The sequence below is a fragment of the Branchiostoma lanceolatum genome, chromosome 3, assembly GCF_035083965.1.
Source record: "Branchiostoma lanceolatum isolate klBraLanc5 chromosome 3, klBraLanc5.hap2, whole genome shotgun sequence".
In the NCBI taxonomy this organism is placed as follows: Eukaryota; Metazoa; Chordata; class Leptocardii; order Amphioxiformes; family Branchiostomatidae; genus Branchiostoma; species Branchiostoma lanceolatum.
The window spans coordinates 28,648,873-28,671,052 of NC_089724.1; the positions used below are offsets into that span (position 1 = coordinate 28,648,873).

The window sequence follows — 22,180 nt, forward strand, 5'->3', positions numbered from 1 at the left end:
TCCTCATTAGCATAATTTATGTCCAGGTGTATTCACCTTTCCTAGTGGTACCTACATCTCACATATGACAGCCACAGCTTTTACGGTTAGGGAAATACACGATTATGCATAAATTATGTGAATTAGGTCCTCATTAGCATAAATTATTGTCAGGTGTATTGACCTGTTCTAAAGGTACCTACATTTTAAATATAACATCCGTACTATGAAACAAAAGGTACATATAACTTTCTGCAACACCATTAGTAGAGTTACCACCCTTACATCTACTTGGTTTTGGGCAGCGGAACCACCAGCTGTTGGGAATTGGGGAATACTCGCCCTAGATAAGAGACCAATGGATTCAACAGGTGTGACCTCAAAGCCCATACCCACAATGGAGAAGTAGATATTCCTCATTACTTATGCAAATTCAGTCCAAATTTGCATAATTACCACTTCAGTTTGTACATCTCTGCCCAACCCACTTGCGTATCAAATAACATGAAAATCTGTCGCTCCTTTCTTCAGTTATTCTCCTTGCAAAATATTTACAAACACGCCATTGCAGTTCCAGTGACACATACCAGGGGCCCCAAAATCGACCTTGACCTTTCTCCTCCCAGCACCTACCCACATACCAAATATCATTTCAATCCATCCACACGTTCTTCAGTTATGCTGATTTTAAGCGTCCGGTGACACATACATACAAACACGGTGACACAAACATACACACACGCGCACACACACACAAACACAATAACTTCGCATGATTTGCACTTCAGTGTGTACATCTCTGTCCAACCTACCAGCGTACCAAATAACATGAAAATCTGTTGTTTCTCTCTTCAGTTAAACCCCTTTAGAACATTTTTACAAATAGGCCATTGCAGTTCCAGGGACACAAACCAGGGGGCCCAAAATCGACCTTGACCATTCTCCTCCCAGTGCATACCCACATACCAAATATCATTACATCCATCTACACGTTCTACAGTTATGCTGACTTTAAGCATCCGACGACACACATGCAAACGATTTACCTCCTAACTTATGCAAATTTGGTCTCATTTGCATAGTTTGCACTTAAGTGTGTACAACTTGGTCTAACCTACCTGTGTACCAAAGAACATGACGATCTGTCCATCCACTCTTCAGTTCTTCTACATTTAAGATTTTAACAAATACGCCATTGCAGTTCCAGTCACACATGCCAGGAAGCCCAAAATCGACCTTGACCTTCCTCCACCTGACACCCACCCACATACCAAAAATCATTTCAATCCATGTACAGGTTCTACAGTTATGGCGACTTTAAGCGTCCGGTGACACATACATACACACAGACACCAAACGCAAGCAAAACAGTATCTCATGAAAAAGCCTTTTTTCATGGAGATAAATATGTTTGTGAATATTAGTCATACAGGTCAGCAATAGAGTAATATAATTTCATCTTTACCACTGGAAAAATGCAATGAAAATCAGACGTTTTGAGTGCCCGTCCGGTAGCTCTTTGTCAATGAGGAGAAATATAATAAATAAATATGTTTTCCCGATTTTTCTTACACCCAATGATCATCAAGGGTCTTTATTCATATATCTATTTTATTCATCTTGTTGGGTATTTTCTCCAGTCTCATGACTGATTTCCAAAGGTGCCCACTATCAAATTAAAAATAAAAATACAGGCAATACAAGAAAATTACAATTAACTCATAATTAGCATACACATACTCAATAAAGGATCACTGGAAGATAAAAAATACACAGTAAATGGCAACAACAAAAATGGTAAACTCAAATATATGAAACAGAATAAACATAACCAAAGAACACAAATCCAAATCAATATTCCAACTTGTGGTCCATATCCCTTCCAGTCAAAATAATAAAAAATGTATGTTTCTAGAGGTCAGAGGTCAGGGGTACAGTGATTTGAATGTTTATCAGTGCCTGATAGGGTCTGTCCTTAAAGACCATAGTTCCCATCAGCAACTGTACTCCATTTGTTAGCTAGTTACCTCCCAATGGAGGGATGCCACCCTAATGTGAGATCCTGCTCCACACAATCACCTTCAATATCTCCCACTTTCCCCTAGCAAGCAGTAATTCTTCCTTTATGAGCTTGAAGATACAACAAAATGGATCATTTGATAGGTACATGGTAGAAAAACCCTTGACCCAGAGGGATATATATATGATAAAGCTGGTTAGCTTTGTAAAGTTGGCTCATGAATGTTTCAAGAAGTTGGAGCGGAGAACAGTTAGGCTTTCAGCACCAAGGACATGGCTGATTTAGCAAAGTTGAAAAGAAAAGGTCAAGATTCAAGGCTGGTCTTAAAATAAGGCCTGTTCCTTGTTACATTTAGAGTCACTCACTGGAAAGTGTTTTAAGTTTGAAGCAAATATCATTTGGACATGAAATATCAACAAGCACTTCTCTGGTAGTCAGCTCCAAAAATGCCTTTTGTTTTAAATTGTACCCGAATATTATTCACAACCATTCCACACTTTTGTATGGAAAGAAGAAAGCTAATTCTTAAAAATAGGGGAGAATTTTAATTCAATTTTTTTTTCATTATCATATAATTCTGACACTTCGGCATACAGCATGATGCTATTTTGAAATACCATAACAAATCTAATGCTGATTATTAAAATGATACAGACCTGAACAGACCACTGCTGGGTTGTAAATTTGAGAATTATGATAATCATACATTTCAGTTGCAATATCACATCTTCTCGCGCTCTGCCTAAAGCTCCTTCCTTCCGTCTTGCAGCTTTGAGGCTTAATAAGGAAACTAAGCAGACGGAGACTGATTGCGGACGACAAAATGAACTGAAATTACGCCTTCTGCCATCCAATTTGCATTTACTTTCCATTTGTCATGCCATAAAACGTAGAAAATGACAGATTGTGCACGACAGAGTGAGACGCCTTCTTAAATGAGGTCTCAACTGGATATGTCTGCAAGTATGCTACTTTTACACCTGCGTTTTTAAGACTATGAGAATATTGATATATCTCCTCTTTCCTTCCTTAAGACCGCTTTTTAAGACTTCAAAACTTTTGACAGACTGTCTCAATAAAGCAAGTTACCTCAAGCAAGAAGCTTGTGTTTTATGACAATTTGTTGCTTGGTTAATTTGCAAGTTTGTTAATAGGATATCTTGTTAAGTACACCTGTGATTTTAAGAGTATGAGAATAATGATAGATATCTCCTCCTCCTTCTTTAAGACCGCTTTTTTAAGACCTCAAAACTTTTGACAGACTGTATCAATAAAGCCAGTTACCTCAAACAAGAAGCTTGTGTTTTTATGACATTTTGTTGCTTGGCTGATTTGCAGGTTTGTTAATAGGATATCTTGTTAAGTACCGGTACACCTGTGATATTAAGAGTATGAGAATAATGATAGATATCTCCACAGCCACCTTTCTGTTTTAAGACCACTTTTTTAAAAGACTTCAAAAGTTTTAACAGAGCGTCGCAATAAAGCCACTTTCCAGCTCAGCCCATGTTTCCAGCTTATTTTGTATGGCTTTTTGCTGTTAAGTTGTTAGGTTTGTTATGAGGATATCTCGGTAAGCACTGAACTGTTTTTAATGAAATTTTCGTGTTTATACGACTTGCACTAATGAGCAAGTACATCTAAGGAAGGATCAGGATTTTTCATCTTTAACAGTTTTGTTCATCAAAAATGATGAGCATGTATTGTATATTATAATATTATTACAAAAGGAGAAGGAAAGGAAAGTGATCTCGAACCAGTTTAGCTCAAATGAACTCAATGAACAGATGAGCTAATCTTCCACTGGTCGTGACAGAGAATACAGACGCTATGTACAGTATTTACAAGTTCATTGTACCGGGGGAAATTCCCCTAGCTCTTTTCGACAAGCACAATGAACAGTGGACCACGGCTTAACGTCCCGTCCTAAGGACTGCGACCCTTTCCGGTAGCGTGCATGTCGGGTGAGTGACACAGCTGGGATCGAACCCGGGGCTTCTAGTTCCAGAGGCAAGATCGCTAACCACTGGACTATGCACGCTACCACTAAATTGATTTGTAGATGGCATTTGACAAGGATAAGCTGGTAAGTTACGCTGAAGGGCAGTTATTCCGGCTATACAGATACTGATACGGATAGTACGAAACTGCTTTGACAGAGATCTAGATCTGCATTCCGACAGCATCCACACGAATGGAAGGAATCTTTGAAGCTGTGAAAGAAACATACCATCACCATCAACTGCGGTCAAAGACCCAAAAGAGAGGCCAGTGACCGAGGCAGATGCATCCCAAGATATTCCACAGACTCTTCGCTAAAGCCCATGATGGCACAAGCAGCAACACACTTTATACACCTTGGCTGGCCCTTTGTAATAGCCATATTCTAGTTGGGCAGCCCTGGCTGTGTGTCCTGAACAGTTAAACCAATGAATAAACAAATAAATACACCCTGCACACATAACGCTGACACTCCACACTTAGGTAATCCACAGAACTTTCCCAACCTGGAGAATATTTTATTTATTGGTTCAGCAAGTACATGCCAGGGTTGCCCAACTAGCCGGAGGCTATCACTAAGGGCAAACCCATGTGCAGTCATAGGACTGTAGGTTTTGGACCATCTCACACCGGGGCATGCCCCTACTCTTTCTTGAAAGGTGTGGTGAAAGGTGTGCGCGGGGTGTGGCTCTCCCCAAACACGGGACCTCCATTTAACGTCCTATACGAGGGCCGTCCCTTACCCTAGATGAGCTATAGGTACTCATTTACACCTGAGTGAAGTGAGGAAAGTCGTGTTAAGTGCCTTTCCCAAGGGCACAACGTCAGGGCGCATGTCTGGGGGCAGCCCGGGTTTGAACTCGGGTCCCCTTGTTTGACAGTCGAATGTTCTATCCATTACGCCACACGACGCCACACGAGAATGTTGCTGCCTAAGCCTCTGGTATCCCTGGGGTAGATTTACCTACCCTCCTCCTGGCAAAGTTACAAGAAATGAGCAAACCACTCTATCTTCCACGGAGCTATAAATGCAATATGACTACAGAAAGTTTCCCTGTGGATATGTGCTGAGATTATAGCCTGCAGGAGGAGGTTTTACATGTACCCAAATCTTCTACGCTATCGTAACTGCCTCATGACTACAGAAACCACCCTGCCCCTGTGGGCATACATGTACATGTACTGTACATGTATGTTAGGGATCAAAATTTATTTTAGGGAATAGGTGCACTGGTACATCACACCTAGAAATTTTGGAGGAATTGAAAAATATTTGAGGTGCACAACAGAAGATGTCAGCAAAACCTGCCAATACAGTATTAAGGTTTGAAAAATCATGATGAACCCAAATTCCATGGATAACTTTCAATATCAAACAAGTACATTTCTTTTGAAGTAATTCGAAAAAGTGTTATAATATGTTTCTGACAATTAAATGAAAAAATATTATAACAGCACTACTAACTGTATACTTTAAGTGTACCTGAAGTACCTTTGCGTCCGATTACCCTACACAAATATAGTTTGCGCAAAGTGCACCCACAGCTCCAACTTTGGATGTGTATGTGGATATTGTAGCTATAGCTGGCAGGGAAAAGGTTTTATCTGTGCATGGTGCATCTGTAGTCCCCACACCTACATGTACATGTACGGCTTACCACACAATCCCTGGGAACGTGACAAATGGGCCGACTCAACATGAAAATCCTCGGGTCACCAGGGTCAAACCAGTTGACTTACAATGCAGTCTCCACAGGGAACCAACAGTACTGTGAATCTTAACACATTTAGTTTTGCAGGGAATTTCATAGTAGGAGCAGAAAGGAGATGTCATGGTGTCTTAAGTTTGTGGATTAAAGAGTACCGAAACAACCTACCTACCTACCTACCTACATTGTAGTCCCTTGACATCCAGGTCATTAGGGGGACAAGGTAGAAAACAACACTATGTCTATAAATTTTATAAACTGATTGCCTCACCTAAAAGTTACCCTGGAAAGTTTGTTGGTCTTACTTCATTTCAAGACTTTGCCTTTCAAGGCTTTCAAGATGCAAAACGTCACCTTATTCAGGTGGACAGCCTTCTTCTGGACCTGTTCCAAGGTGTATTGAATAAATACATGTACTTGTACTTGCAACAGGCCATTTAGCAGGCCATCCTATCCTGTGAACTCTACAAATGTGACGCTAATCCACGGTACTAAACACCAAACGAGGACCAACAGAAATACCACAAGTCGTGGAGTGCCTCCCGAGACAACCAAAATCGCCTCCTCCTGGATCTAAACAGCACCCTGGGGGGACCTTATGGGCTCTAATTTGACGCTTTCAGATGTCACGATTGCTAGTCGATGATGTCTAAGAGCCGAAAGACATCAGCGTGGCGGCTTTGGTGACACCGGTCTGTAATTTCCTCTTCAAAACGGTTCCCAGAAGAATTCATAACTTCCTAACGCAGTGGGATGGGAACTTTAGAAAGTTCATCTGGTATTCTGAACAACTGAGTTACTACATGTGGTGTGCTAAGAGGTAAAAAATTATATCAGAAATACTGCATATGAGAGACAGTATAATAAAAGTTCATCAAATGCCCGAGAACTTGCAACATCCCATCCAAAGTACTATAATTTCTGTCAGCTGCACTAGCATGCAGGCATGTTGGCATTCAAAACTCTAAAAGCCACTGCCAACAAAGTTTGTTCGTACCAAGACTAACACCATATCTTGAGAAGCGCAAGTTAGTCCTTCACTAAATAGCCTGCACTTCATGATCAGGTTTCAAAACTCATAAGCTTATAAACAAGTCAATATTCACAATCAAAATCTTGTGGTCCAAAAGCCTAAATTACCAATGATGTACCAAAAGTTGTCAATCAATGTTTTCCCAGTAGAACTATTGTAGAGTAGAACTCTTTGCCACCAATTGTAGTAAGTAATGTAGGAGCATCTTTATTAGATAGCTTTAAAAAGAGTTTGCAGCTAGATGTGCAAAGGTTGAAGTTGTGATAGGTCGTTCAGTACATAATATATCCACCTGCTGCTGCGCTGCGTGCCTGCGTGAAACAAGTGTGTCACGCCAAAGGCTGGTTATACCGGCTATACAGAACAGTAATACAGATACCAAACTTGTACGACTCTAACTTAGAGTCGGACAGTTCCCTCTGATCTATTGATTCTGCCCACAAATCCGACACCACCTGTCCCACGTCCAGCTATCGATACAGCCGAGATTCATCGCACCATTAGACGCACCCTTGACGTCATAGGCGACGCGATAGATACATCAATCTAATATATAGGTACCAGGTAGCCAATGATGGATTGCACTTGATACATAACTCTCAGTCTCAAAGAAGGGTTTGCAGAGATTGATCGAAGTAAATTAAAACTCAAGGTGCTGGTCATTCTAACCTGATGAAGGTGGTACTGTAAATGACAGAAATTTTTCGGTAGGAAAAGGTGTTTTGAGTGGTCGCAGTTTGTTACCGAACACTTACCTAGTATCATAAATCACGGAGAAAAGCCGTGGAACGGCTTTTCTCCGTGATTTTATGTTCATGGTAAAGAGTTCGGTAAAAAAACTGCGACCACAAAACCACCGTAAAAATTTCTGTATTTACAGTAATCCACTGTGTTCTGCTGCTGCAGTGGTCTGGACACCTTGCAGCTGTAACCAGTCTTTCTTCAACCTTTTCTACTGTCCCCTGTTCTTTTCAAGCTTCCCACAATTTCAATCTGACCATAAGAGTCCTCTTTCTTTAAAGCCTGCCTTCAAAATTGGGGTTAAGCCGAATGTTAAACAGTTCCATACCACTCGTACATTAGCTAATAACACAGCTAATATTCTTCTTGAGGAATTTTCACTTGGCAGGATAATGGCAACTTAATTTGAAGTAAATGCATCTTTGATCTTCACCTTCGCCTGACAGTGTATCAAAATAGTGTGAGTAGTCCGAATCAATGTGAAAGCACGTTTGCAAAGCCTTACAAAACTGCATATACCCAGCCTTCACCTTAAGTTTATCCCATAACCGGTACAAATTTGATGCCTGGATGCCTCCGTCTACTGGCAGGATTGCTTTCGAAAATATCGCGTCTGCAGGATTAAAATGCATGTATGGCGGCCACACATGAGCAGGCAGTGAGGTAAGTACGGCATAACTCTCAATCTCACGTCGCGTGTTGCAAAGACGTGCTGAGTAATTCTGTAACCAATACACATTTAATGCACTAACGACCCCGGATTACTGTATAATGCAGAAATGTTCGCGTTGGTTTTATGTTCGCGATTTCGCGGTGAACTTTCAGTATGAATTTAAAAAACCCCGTGAAACTTTTCACCCACCTATGACTGTACTCCTACTATTATTTCAAACCCGAACTTAAAACCCCTGCGAACACTCCGTTTTCTCCCTACCGCAAAATAAAAAACACGCGAACTCAAATGCATTTATAGTATTAGAGGTAAGGTTACTTTGGACGGAAAATATTGCGTGTATGGGATTGAAGTATGGGACTCACACACGTGAGCAAGGGTTACAGTAAGTGTGGTATCAATTTCAACCTGGTATTGCGTGTTACGGAAAGTCGAACTTTATAAACCGATACCTAAGGGATCTGTTACATGAAGTTACGTAACTGTTCAGTATGCGTAGCACAACTCTAACCCTTGATTTCCCAGACGCATGGACAACTTGATAGCACTCAAAAAAAGAAGATTGAACTCCAGGGTAGCATATATTTTTCCAATAACTACACTTCCAATAACCAACAAGAGTCCGTAGGACACAATTCTCCGTGAAGTATTTATAGTATGTACAAGTATTGACCCACACAAATTGCATCTCTGCACAGTCCAAGTAGTGTTTTAGAGCAAGTAAAGAAAAAGTGTTTGTTTATCTTTTTCTTTCAATACAGGAGTGGTCAACCTGCTGAAAAGTATGTTTTTACAGCATGGCACAGATGGGATCTAGAAATTCCGGGAAAAGTCACAAAGTTAGATCTAGATGGCCCCTTTTCAATTATCAACGAACCATTCAGCCTTACAACTAAGATGTATCAGAAATCACAAATATGCAGTAAATCCTCTTTCCACAATTTATTGCAGACCGGCCTGATCTATAGCTATCAAGCTATTTGCAATAAAAAAAGGCTAATTTATATTATCGTAACATTTCACGAAGGTCAAAGGTCACCGGATCTAACCACCCGGAAGTGACACTGGCGCGCGCACTTTTCTGAGAGATATTTCTCAACAATCTTTCATCCCCTGCGTAAACTTTTTACATTGTCACAACCTCCGTATTATAAACTACAAGTGTGGTAAGTTTGAAGGTCCAGAGATTTGCCATTTTCACACTGTGCGCAAAAGTGCATCGTCCGTCCCGTGCGCACATACTGTAAGCGAGTGGCGAGTGGATACGGCATACTTAATACACAGACTGGAGGTCACTCTGTACATGTTCGCAGCTAAAACTCACAATTCCCGTTGCCGCATTGGTATGTAACTTGGTATATCGTTTGCTAGGTTGCGTGTGGTGATGCACGTTGTCTATTTTTCAATGTAACAGTGACTATACGATCACAGCAAGTAAGGAAGATTTCTACCCCGTATCTGCCTGAAGTATTCCAGTCATGCATAACGGATTATAACATGGTCCCTATGGCAGGGCAGTGGGACATAGCATTAATTATAGGGGTGCAATTACGATATTGGATTGACGTTTAAAGTAGTTATGGTGTAACAAAGCTATTGTGCATCACCACGCCGAACCAGGCAAACGATATGCCAAGTTACACACCAATGCGACAACGGGATCGTGAGTTATAGCTGCGAACGCGCAAACAAATGCATTCCCAATACTCCCAGAAGGAGGTCATCCTCCTTCCCGGAGTAATAACTGCTTGTTATGTGTAGGTTCTAAAGAATCTGCTACATGTACATGTAAGGCCACACCAATTTAATTTCTTGGTTAACAGATTTTCTTTTTTAATTTTAGAAAAAAAATCATGAAAACAGAAGGCTGGGGTGAAAACTTGACCCTGTTCACTGCATGAAACTGTGTGCACCAAAGTACAGACTTTCCTCTGAGATTCTGTTTTCATGTTGATTTTCCAATCTAGCATTTTTTTCAAAAATTCTGTTAACCAAGAAATTAAATTGGTGTGGCCTAAGTAGTGTGAATCAGAAACCTACATGTGTCGCTCAATGATAAACTTTTTTTATCTGAATCTAATTCAAAAGTTTAATCTCTAAGACTTGACCCAGTGGATAACAAAGTTTTTGAACGCAACCATGTGTTTTATTCAAGATCAACATTTTGGTGACCATCTGTCACCATCTTTGGTGCAATTCTGACTGGTTGTGTACAAAGAACGAAGTCTTTGTTATTTTGTGACTTACCAACCTGATGAAACTATTCACGGAGGTTGACTTAATCAATTTCAAAAAAGGCACAAGGAAAAATCTCTATTCATACCACAACTTCTAACAAACTAAGGCCACACAAATTTAATTTCTTGGTTAACGGAATTTTGAAAAAAAAAGCTAGATTGGAAAATCAACATGAAAACAGAATCTCAGAGGAAAGTTTGTACTTTGGTGCACACAATTTCAGGGAGTGAACAGGGTCAGGTGCAATTTTCACCCCAGCCTTCTGTTTTAATGATGTCCTCGTGCTAAAATTAAAAAAAAATCTGTTAACCAAGAAATTAAATTGGTGTGGCCTAAGTCTTTGTTATTTTGTGACTTACCAACCCGATGAAACTATTCACAGAGGTTGACTTAATCAATTTCAAAAAAGGCAAAAGAAAAATCATTATTCCTACCACAGCTTTTTCAAATACATGACATTGTATTCTGACAAACTAAGGAACAGTCAAAGACCAGGGAAACCACAACGTCCTTGGAAATGGCAAGGGTAATCGTGTATGCAGGCTGGTAAGATGGCATTCACGCTTGGTTAAGTCCTGAAGAACGTACAGTATCTGTCTTCATGTTATATACATGCGGCTTTGACTTTGAGCCCAAGTTCACCCATCTATACCACAGGGATCTGTTGCTTAACGTTACGTAAAACTTTGGTATGCAACTCTTGACTCCAACCTTTAATGAAGAGACCGTGGTTATAAGACAAGACCTTGCACTTGACATGAGCTTTGAATAACCGATTGACTACATGTACTCTACAATCTTTCTGTGGTTGACATTAATGAAACTGAATTAACGAGCAATTTACCCCACAGCATGATGTTCAAAGACTAGATTATTGAGTCTTTGATTCAGACGTGAAGCGCTAACGCATTCATTCCAATCCCTGGACCATATTTAATTCTGAGGGACCATTGACAGTATGTGATTTACATGTAGGTGTTAGACCATGGCATAGTTTTGCCAATTGTCTTTAGAGACTATTGTTGCAATTGCATGACAGATCATTATTTCTGCATTGGAAAGTAATATCATGGAAAGCTTTAACTTTTTTCCATCTAGTCTATAATTCTCTCCCCTGTTATGGGAAAAGATCAAACCTTTTCCAAGTTGCATGTACAGTAACTGTTGTAGATGTACATTTTACACGTTCCTTGCTCAAGTTTGTTTTCAAAGAACGGCTAGCTTCATAACAAAGTATGCACATGGCACAACCAATGAATGTCTAATGTCGCCTCTTGAATGTTGATATCTAGACTAATATATCCTCCTGTCATGCCATGTTTCAAACAGCAAAGGGATATCTATGAGATACAAAATGTATATGGTTATCCACTGCTCCATCCACCACAAGAATGGCTACCTTCATAACAATGTATGCACATGGCACAACCAACGAATGTCTAACGTCGCCTCTTGAATGTTGATATCTACATTAATACATCCTCCTGTCATGCCATGGCGAAGGGATACTACAAGATTTGTGGTTATCCAATGCTGCATCCACTCACTTAAAGGTCAGTATGTTGGAAAACTGCCTACATATGTTCTACCACTACCAGCAGGGTAACAGCTTTATTGCCCCTCACGTAAAAACGCAATCTTTAAAGTTCAGATTGCGTGAAACGATGGTAAAATGGCCAGCTTGTCCGTTGATGTGAGGTAGATGTATGTGGAACCTATGGAGGACTTACAATGATGGAGGAAGGCTGACCTTTGACACTTCCTGTCACAGGCAATGGAACTTTATGGCTTCCTTATGATGTGGGGATGGTCCAACAGATTTTTGCGTAGTTTTTACAGAAAGTAGACTAAATCTTCCACAGAAGAAAGGGTTATTCTAGGAAATAAAATAAAAGCAAGAAGATTGAAATTAGCTGCTCATTGCATCAGATATCCTGATATCATAGCCTCCAAACTAGTGTTATGGGAGCCTACAAAAGGGAAAAGAAGCCAACGAAGACCAAAAGGCACCTTCATCGATACCCTTACAACCAACAAAAACCTTACCGAAGCGAAAGACATCCAGTCCCTGATGGAATTCGAAGATAGGGTGGAGTGGAGGAAGCTTTCAAGTTTGGCTCGACCAAAGTAAGCATAAGTAAGTAGGAAAGACTATAAAAAGCACCTAGTGTGCGAAACACCTAGCCAGCATCTACTCAAATATGAGTTTCTTTCAAGGATTCTTTAATTTATAGCATTCTCTACATCCTAATCTTATCTTTTTCTTGACATCTTGCCGCAGCAATTTGTTTCTTACTCTAAAAGACCCAGTTATGGAAAAGGTTATATTTTTTCAAACACAAGAGGAGGCACTCACCAAAGCATACCAAGTTCTTGATTTAACCATATTCCTGCTGCCTAACCATGTAACTAATACAGAATCGGTAGCCAAGTGGCTACCTCGGCATACTTAAGGGTAAAGTCAATTTTGACATTATCAACACATTTTAAAAGTCCAAAGTTTTCCATCGTCTGCAGTTTCTTTAATGAGTAAACCGTGCTTGATTATGGTGATAACATTCAATTAAAGGACACAACAATATCTATTTTGTTTCCATTTAAAATAACGTTCTTTCCGAGCCGCTGTGCAAAGTTCCAAATCGGCTGCCATGTTCATTGTGACGTCATGACTGGGCAAGTAACTGCATGATTAATGTAATTACCTGGTGGGAAAATCAAAAGCTGGAGGTATGAAGTTTTGATGGTTCGATGTTCAATAACACCCAAAGTGTCAATATTTTGTGAAAATTTCTATGTTATTAAACAATAGTATAATTATATTTTATGTAATTTCAGGAATTCCTTAATGTTGATGTCATTGGTGTCTTATGGCCTTTAAAGGTGCCCTAAGCGATTTCAGGGGGTAAAAATTGAAATATTCTGGGGAATACAATTCTGTTTGGTGAGGTTGAAATTTACATTTACTTCCCTATATTAGCACATCTGAATCATTATTTCATGCTTTGGGCGTTTAAAAATAGCACAGAAGCAAGCCACAAAAGGAGTGTATCTTATTTATTGGGTCCCCCCAAAAATCAGCCCGGAATCCAGCCGTAACTGTTTTTGTCGACAATTTTCGGTAACTTCCGGCCGTGTGACGTCACAATGCCCAAGCACATTGAGCCATGACCACGTGATTATTTCTTCGGAAGCGTTCGGGACTTATCGGTCAGAATCGTGCATGTTCGGAAGATTTGAAATGATGGCTGCCCTCCAAGTGCTCAGATTTTCATTGAGTTCCCACCACACAACGACATCACATTTTTGCTCCATGATGGTCGATATGCGATGGGATAGTGTTATCTAAACTTACTATGGATAGAAATCAGAAAAAAAATGATTTTGAATATATGACTTTCAGCGCCCTAATATTGCTTAGGTTGCCTTTAAGGTTTAAGTCAATTTTGACAATATCAACACACTTTAAAACTCTGTCAAAGTTTCTCATAGTGTGCTGTTTCAACTTGATGAATGGACAAGTTACAAAACCCAACATCTGGACAATTTTCCCTTTAATCCATCAATACTTTGCAGGTCTTTTGTCATCATGACTGTTCCGTAATTTCCATTTTCTCGAGAAAGATTACAATCAAATTACCACATGGGGTGCCATACATCACGGTTATGTAACTGCCTTAGAAGTCAAGTTCAGAGGAGGTGCACTGTGTTGCAATTAAAGTCTAATCCAGTGTTCGCCGCGAGAGCTAGATTAAAATCGGGTTCAATTTGTCATACTGTAATGAATATGACTATGTTTTGCAGTGCTGTTGACTGCGTTTTAAAAATGAGACATGCCTAGAAGTTAGAATATTACTACAGGTTGGGGGTTATTCCAGCTTAAATTTTCATTCAGAGTGTGTACAAGTAGAGTCGCCAAATAACAGTTACTCAAGCAATTTTTGGAAACGGTAAGACATTTCAAGAAGCATCCACTACTTTTCGTCAGTGACTCTGGGCAAGACTTGTCGAACAGCAGGTTTTTAACCACAAACTATGAATTGATATGCAAAAAAGAAAATTTTTTAGATAGTCTAAAAGGGAAACAAATTAGACAAAGTCAAGACAAGGTTGATGTAAAACAGACAATATCTCCTATTGTTTAGGTATAGGAGTTAAAGCTGGTTTTGCTGGCAAAAGTCTGACCGTTTCCAAAATCATACTACGAGTACCCAGTTGCTTGAGTAACTGTTATTTAGGCCACACCATTTTAATTTCTTGGTTAACAGAATTTTCCAAAAAATTCTAGATTGGAAAATTAAAAGAAAACAGAATCTCAGAGGAAAGTTTGTACTTTGGTGCACACAATTTCAGGGAGTGAACAGGGTCAGGTGCAAGTTTTCATCCCAGCCTTCTGATTTCATGATTTTTTATTTTTTTTGAAATTTTCATTTTTGAAAAATTTGTAACAAAAATTGGAAAAACAAATAATTTTTTTTTAAATTAAAAAAAAAAAAAAAAATGTGAAGGCCAAACCAATTTAATTTCTTGGTTAACAGATTTTTTTTTTTGAATTTTGGAAAAAAAAATCTTTGAAACAGAAGACTGGGGTGAAAACTTGCACCTGACCCTGTTCACACACTGAAACTGTGTGACCAAAGTAAAAACATTCCTCTGAGATTCTGTTTTCATGTTGTTTTTCCAATTTAGCATTTTTTTTAAAATCTTTTTTATTCCGTTTACCAAGAAAATAATTTGGTGTGGCCTAACCAAGAAATTAAATTGTGTGGCCTTAGCATATCTTATTACCTGGATGTCTAACCTTCATTGACATACAAGTAGAGTCATTTTATGTAATTCCTCTAAATCCAAATTACTTTCCACCATTGAGGGATGCAGTGAACTGCTCTGCAATCTCGTCTCTTAAATGATTTGGGGTCTAATTAAGTCAATTAAAATCACAATTACTATCAGTAGGTATTATGTGTACTTAACTCTGTGCTAGGATTGGAAATGAGGCCTTTGATGTGTTTTAAGCTTGTATTTCAAACAACGTAACCATGGGAGGCAGAACGCATGAATTTGTACAGTTCACCATTGGATGAGTTACCGGTAACTTGAACACTCAGGTCCACCAATTACAGCCGAAGCTGCAAATAAAGCCATACAAAATAGTCCTGAAAACAGGACAGGACTCACGATCTGAAAAAAAAACCCTCTGTACTTTATAAAGGTATAGCTGAACAGTAACTAACCTTGTTTTAGTTGATTGTAACTGATGTTGTGTCCAACCAGGCCATCACACCATCATAGCTGATTCCTGCAAGAAAACAAAAAAACTTATTTTGTATTGATCTGTCTATGAAGGTTTACAAACGGTAACACAACCCCGCTGCTTCCCCATCTGGATCAAATTCTGTGGATCCTAGGGCCCGAGTTTGATCCTAGGGGTCGACTCGAGCTCGGACATGTTTTAAGGGATTGCATTCGTCATTTCGGACCGTGACGTAAAGCCGGTGGCCCCGTGTATGAGGAAGCTTTGGGCGTGAGCCTCAAGCGTCAAACCTCTGCACGTAAAAGAACCCAACACACTTATCGAGAAGAGTAGGGGTGACCCGGTGTGCTTGGCCGAAAACGTGTGCCGTAGTGAAGCCGCATTGCACTACCACACTGCCAAAAATACAATTTCTTGTATTCTAGTTTTTTCTTACATACAGAAAAATATTACTTCATGCAAGAAAATTTTTCTGTATTCAAGAAAAAGGTTTTGTCCACGAATTAAGCAATACTTTACTTACTGAACTTTTTCTTGTAGTAAGATAATCTTTCTTATAAAAATGACCTTGGTTATTGCCGGAAAGTAATTCTTGCAGTAAGATTTTTTTTTCTATGTATATTCTTGATTCAGACACCTGGATCTGAGGTTCTTATACTAAGAATGCATTTCTCTTCTTAAGACCAAAATTCTTGATAGCAAGAACTACTTTCTTATTTCTAAGATTTAGGTTCTTACACCAAGACTTTTTTTCTTATCTCAAGACCAAAATTCTTACTGGCAAGAAAGGTTTTCTTCCCTTTAAGCTTTATGTTCTTATAACAAGAATACATTTCTCTTCTCAAGACCTAGAACTGCTTTCTCATTTTCAAGATGTAGATTCTTACACTAAGAATATTTTCCTCACTTCAAGACCAAACATGCTTATTGCTGAGAAATGTTTTCTTACATCAAGATTTATCTTCTTACATCAAGAATCCTTTTCTCGCTTCAGGGGCAAAAATTGTTATCGCCTAGAAATACTTTCTTACTTCTAGAGCTGATCTTCTTAAACAAAGAATATTTTTCTCACCTCAAGAACATAATTCTTGCTGCCTAGAAAATGCTTTCTTACTTCTAAGATTGATCTTCTTACAATAAGCACACTTTTCTTACATCAAGAGCAAAGATTGTTTATTGCCAAGAAATGTTTTCTTACTTCTAAGATTAATCTTCTTACATCAAGAGCACAATTCTTGCTACCAAGAAATGTTTGCTTACTTTTAAGATTAATATTCTTACACCAAGAATATTTTTCTTATATCAAGAGCACAATTCTTGCTGTCAAGAAATGTTTGCTTACTTCTAAGATTAATCGTCTTACTCCAAGAATACTTTTCTTATATCAAGAGCAAAATTCTTGCTACCAAGAAATGTATTCTTACTTCTATGATTGATCTTCTTACAACAACAAGAATATTTTTCTTATATCAAGATCAGAATTCTTGCTACAAATTAAAGAAATGTTTGCTTACTTCTAAGATTAATATTCTTACACCAAGAATATTTTTCTTACATCAAGAGCAGAATTCTCGCTGCCAAGAAATGTTTGCTTACTTCTAAGATTAATCTTCTTACAACAAGAATACTTTTCTTATATCAAGATCAGAATTCTTGCTACAAATTAAAGAAATGTTTGCTTACTTCTAAGATTAATATTCTTACACCAAGAATATTTTTCTTACATCAAGAGCAGAATTCTTGCTGCCAAGAAATGTTTGCTTACTTCTAAGATTAATCTTCTTACAACAAGAATACTTTTCTTATATCAAGAGCACAATTCTTGCTGCCAAGAATTTTTTTCTTACTTCTAAGATTAATATTCTTATACCAAGGATACTTTTCTTACATCAAGAGCACAATTCTTGCTGTCAAGAAATGTTTGCTTACTTCTAAGATTAATCTTCTTACAACAAGAATACTTTTCTTATATCAAGAGCACAATTCTTGCTGCCAATAATTTTTTTGTTACTTTTAAGATTAATATTCTTACACCAAGAATACTTTTCTTACACCAAGAGCACAATTCTAGCTGTCAAGAAATGTTAGCTGACTTCTAAAATTAATCTTCTTACAACAAGACTACTTTTCTTACTTCAAGAACACAATTCTTGCTACCTAGAAATGTTTTCTTACTCTTACTCTTATATTATAAGACTGATGTTCTTACAAGAAGAATCTCACTCCAAGAGTTACAGTTAAAATGACATGTTGATGGCTTCATATTTCTGTAAATTGTGGACTATGGTAAAAAAAATGACATTGGCAAAGCTTTACAGTGTATTTTTTCAAAAATAATAGGTATAATAATTATACAATACATGTATTGTTGTACAAATACCAAAACTAATTTTGATACAAAGCCTTCTGAAACTGAAAGAACATAAAGATTACAAACTGCTATGTAATTAACATGCTATATGATTTATTACATATAATATATTTCATAATATATAATTCTTTATCGTCTTGGAAGGTGGTATAGAGCATCCTCATCTGACTTGGATGATGATCTTCGACTACGGAAACAAAACCCTTCAACTTGTTCAAGCCCATTTCTGTTGACTTGGCATTCCCATTGGCATTCAAATGATCTTCCAACATCTGGGGGAAAAAATGAAGACTATGTCATTAATTTTTACTTTCTGAGTTGAGCTAACTAACTTCCAGCTTCTAGAAGTGAAAGTTCCAATTGAAATGATTTCTTCACAAAGCACATCATATGTTTTATCATTCTATAACCTATCCTTATATATGTTTCCAGAAACAATACAATTAAAATAGTCCACCCCTCAGCGGTGGAATGTAATCTTCCTATGTGTGCGGATCGCTTTTTGATTAAAATCTATTAATTCTTCGGCCAAAAATATGTTTTGAGTTGGACCCAAAGAGGCTTTACTTATCATTATCTCTAATGCTTGATGCTTTTGATGATTAAACCAACCAGGGGCCCTTTAACTTAGTTTTTTTCATATTATAGATAATGCTGAAGCAGCAGCTGAACTGATTTTCATATAGTCAGGTGGGGAGGGGGGCACTTACCTATTCCATACTGCTATCCAGTCTTTCCGTGCAAAATTTGGCATCTGCTGCAGCCTCAGACCATGATCCCCATCTTGTATATGTTCTCTTGTACCTGGGTTTTGACTTTGAAACCGACTTGAGTCTTCAATTAATACAAATAGAACTAGAAGTGAACAGCACTTGAAGGCATGAACTTCTCACAGCTTTGGCCCTACTGTCAACTGCCAGTGGGATTCGATTCCACCAATCAGGAGTTAGGAAAAGATCACATGGCAAGTGTTGCCATTGGTCAAAATTTTATGCAGATATTTGCTAGAACAATCAAGATTTTTAAAGAAAATTTAACTTGGCTTCTACTTCTTGCAATAGCCTCATCTTAGCCAGGAAACAACCATTATATTATACGAGTTAAAATAAGAATTTCAAAGTATTTCTTGTATTTCTTCAAGTATTATTATCAAGAAAAACAAGAATTGCCTTGCTCAAAGTTTCTTGATATGAAAAATAAGAAAATTCAAGAATATAATTCTAGTTATGACTCGAACTTTGTCTTCAAGTTTAAATATCTTGAAAATTCTTGATTTTCTAAGCAGGATTCCTCAAGAAAGGCAAGAAGAAAATTCTTCTATTTTCTTAAACATCCCAAGAAAAACAAGAATTTCTTTCTCAAAGTTTCTGGATACAAAAATCAATAACATTCAAGAATATAATTCTAGTTATGACTCGAGCTTTGTCTTCTAGTTTAAATATCTTAAAAATTCTCGTTTTTCTATGCAGGATACCTCAAGAAAGGCAAGAAGAAAATTCTTTTATTTTCTTAAACATCCCAAGAAAAACAAGAAATTCTTTCTTAAGGTTTCTTGATACAAAAATCAAGACCACTCAAGAACAAAATTCTAGTTGTTACTTGTTTTCATAATTTTGAATTCTTGTTTTTTCTTACTACCAGAAAAAGAAGATAGGGGAGAGAAAAATTCTTGTATTTTCTTATACATGACAAGAAATAGATTCTCCATTCAAGAAAAACAAGAACTTTTAACTTTACTTTCTAGAAAATTCTTATGAAAGAAAATCCTTTATAGAAATTATTTCTTTATTTAAGAAAAATAAGAAAATGTTTCTTGTTGTGAGAATTTACAAGACAAGATTCTTGGAATGGTCTGTTGTGCTTTTCTTATTTATTCTTATCATTTTCAAGGAAGTTCTTCATTCAAGAAAATTTGTCCACGAATTAAGTAAAAACAAGAAAACTAGAAAAAACAAGACAAATCATTTTTAGTAGTGCACTAGCTACTTGAAAAAGCATCATGCTTCACCTCAAATGTGGATGCCTTGAAACGAAAAAAGGAAGGTCTGGCTGGTACCAAGGGGTGATACGGAATACACCGTGTTGTATTCTACATGTACATGTACATCTATATGTATATGTATCCTACTTGATATTCACCGTTCACTGCTGACCCGGATGGTACAACACAGACTCCTCAAGGTGACCTTGTCTTCATTTCTCTCCATCTTTATTCATCAAAGTTGATTAAAACTCACCCCAATTAAACCCTGCCCATATTGGCCATGTTAAGTCAGACGGTGGGTGAACCAAAACCCTCGGGGATTTTTAAGCCTTCCATACATATTCTTTTTCAATTATCATATTTTCTTCATGCATGTGTTGCAAGAAAATATGTTGAATGTCATGAGATATTAGATTGTCAAAAATTAGTGTAGGTTTCAAACAGTGTACAAAAGTTACTGTAAGTGCAGAAAGCTTTGTTATTTTTCCATTCATGCAGCTATTTTGGAGTCTCAAAAGAATGCAACCATAAAATCAAGATAGTATGGCCTTGCTAACATCACAGAGACAGTGACATGATTTTGGTATCTAAATTCAGGAAATACCTCTGGCTCTTTTTATGTCATATTGAGAAAAATGTCATTTGTCAGTAAGTAATAAAAGAATCTATATTTACATATGTCAAGAGCAAGACAGATTGCAAGATGTCTGCATAGTGCTCATAATGGCAGCTTCTGACTGCATTCAATGAACTTAGTAATACACTTTTTCTTTTCATGATTGTGACTTTCACAAGACTCACAGCTATCCAACTTGTTTTACTAAGAATCTGATAATATGGAAAAAGTGGTAAAGCTTTTCAATGCTTTTTTTGTGGTACCGGGTTCCAAACCGGTCGTGTTCACTGTGACATCATCGAAGGGATTTGATTTGATTACCTGAAGGCTGAAGCCAGGAATCAAGTACATTTTGTACATTGTACTGGTTCATGGAAGTGTGATTTTAAGATTCAATGTCAAATAACATCAGAAGGGTGTGTAAGTTCTACATGTACAAACATCTAAAATACATTTTGTATGCATGTTCATTGAATATTACTTATATAATAAGTACTTAGGCCACACCATTTTAATTTCTTGGTAACAGAAATTTTTTTTAAATTGCTAGATTGGAAAATCAACATGAAAACAGAATCTCAAAGGAAAGTTTGTACTTTGGTGCACACAATTTCAGAGAGTCAGGCGCAATTTTTCACCCCAGCCTTCTGTTTTCATGACTTTTTTTCTAAAATTAAAAAAGAAAATCCGTTAACCAAGAAATTAAATTGGTGTGGCCTTATTGTGATTGAATGAACATGACATTGTAATTAGGAATGTTGTGTTTTGGTGTCATTGGTGTCATAAGCACTAATCTTTAAACATCTCACATATTCAAAATGCAGGTCTTTTCAATAGCAAGTACTGTAGGTGGCCTTGAATCTGGAAAACGACTTGCTGAATTTTGAGACACCTCTTTTCGAAGGATTAGCTCCCAGAGTTTATTTATCCAATTTTACATCCATAAGGCCATAACTTGCACTATAAACTTTCATGGTCAACCTGATATCAAGGTTTATGTGTGTCAGGTCCCAAAGGATACCCATGTTCTGTACCTTAAGGTGTTATGTACATGCAACTGAATCTAATGACGTTTTATCACTGTGTAGCTGAACTAATTCCTAACCCATTACTTGCTAATGGAGCCTTTAGGCATCAAGTTTGTATAACTTATAGGGTTAGGCAGCAGGGAGAAGGTTAAGAATAGCTTCCAAAGAACGGCCAAATTTGCCAAAACACCAGTCCTGCCTTTTGCTTGTAAAGATGTCTAGCTACCCATAACTATGATGATCATTATTTAGGTACTTACATGTAAATCTACTTAAAGATTTCAGATAATCAACCAACAGCTTGAATTTAAGCACTTGGTGATACAAAAATCATAATACCTACATGCATATCGCAACCACACAACTCATCCTTGGTGTAAGAAGTAAATATTGCAAAATTTTCTTACAGCAATAAGAAATTCAGTTTGTACCAACAGGTATGACTAACTGAAATGAATTCTTAGTTTCTACTTAAAACATAAATCGAGTTACAAAACCTATCCCAACCAGTAATGATCAAAGCCACTTGTTACCTT

General features: G+C 37.6%; 1 protein-coding gene and 1 long non-coding RNA gene across 3 annotated transcripts in view; both read right to left on the reverse strand.

Annotated features, from left to right (window-relative positions):
* Positions 1 to 22,180, reverse strand: part of LOC136431305 (xylosyl- and glucuronyltransferase LARGE1-like) — a 139,722-nt gene that overhangs the window by 56,388 nt on the left and 61,154 nt on the right. For both annotated transcript variants that reach the window (XM_066422631.1, XM_066422630.1), the window contains exon 4: positions 15,626 to 15,690. The gene's annotated coding sequence lies outside the window, so the exon portion shown is untranslated. The remainder of the gene's footprint in view (positions 1 to 15,625; positions 15,691 to 22,180) is intronic.
* LOC136431304 (uncharacterized) lies at positions 17,832 to 19,994 on the reverse strand. The gene is made up of 2 exons (XR_010755021.1): positions 18,727 to 19,994; positions 17,832 to 18,288 (listed from the first exon to the last, which is right to left on the reverse strand). It is a non-coding gene; the product is annotated as an uncharacterized lncRNA (long non-coding RNA).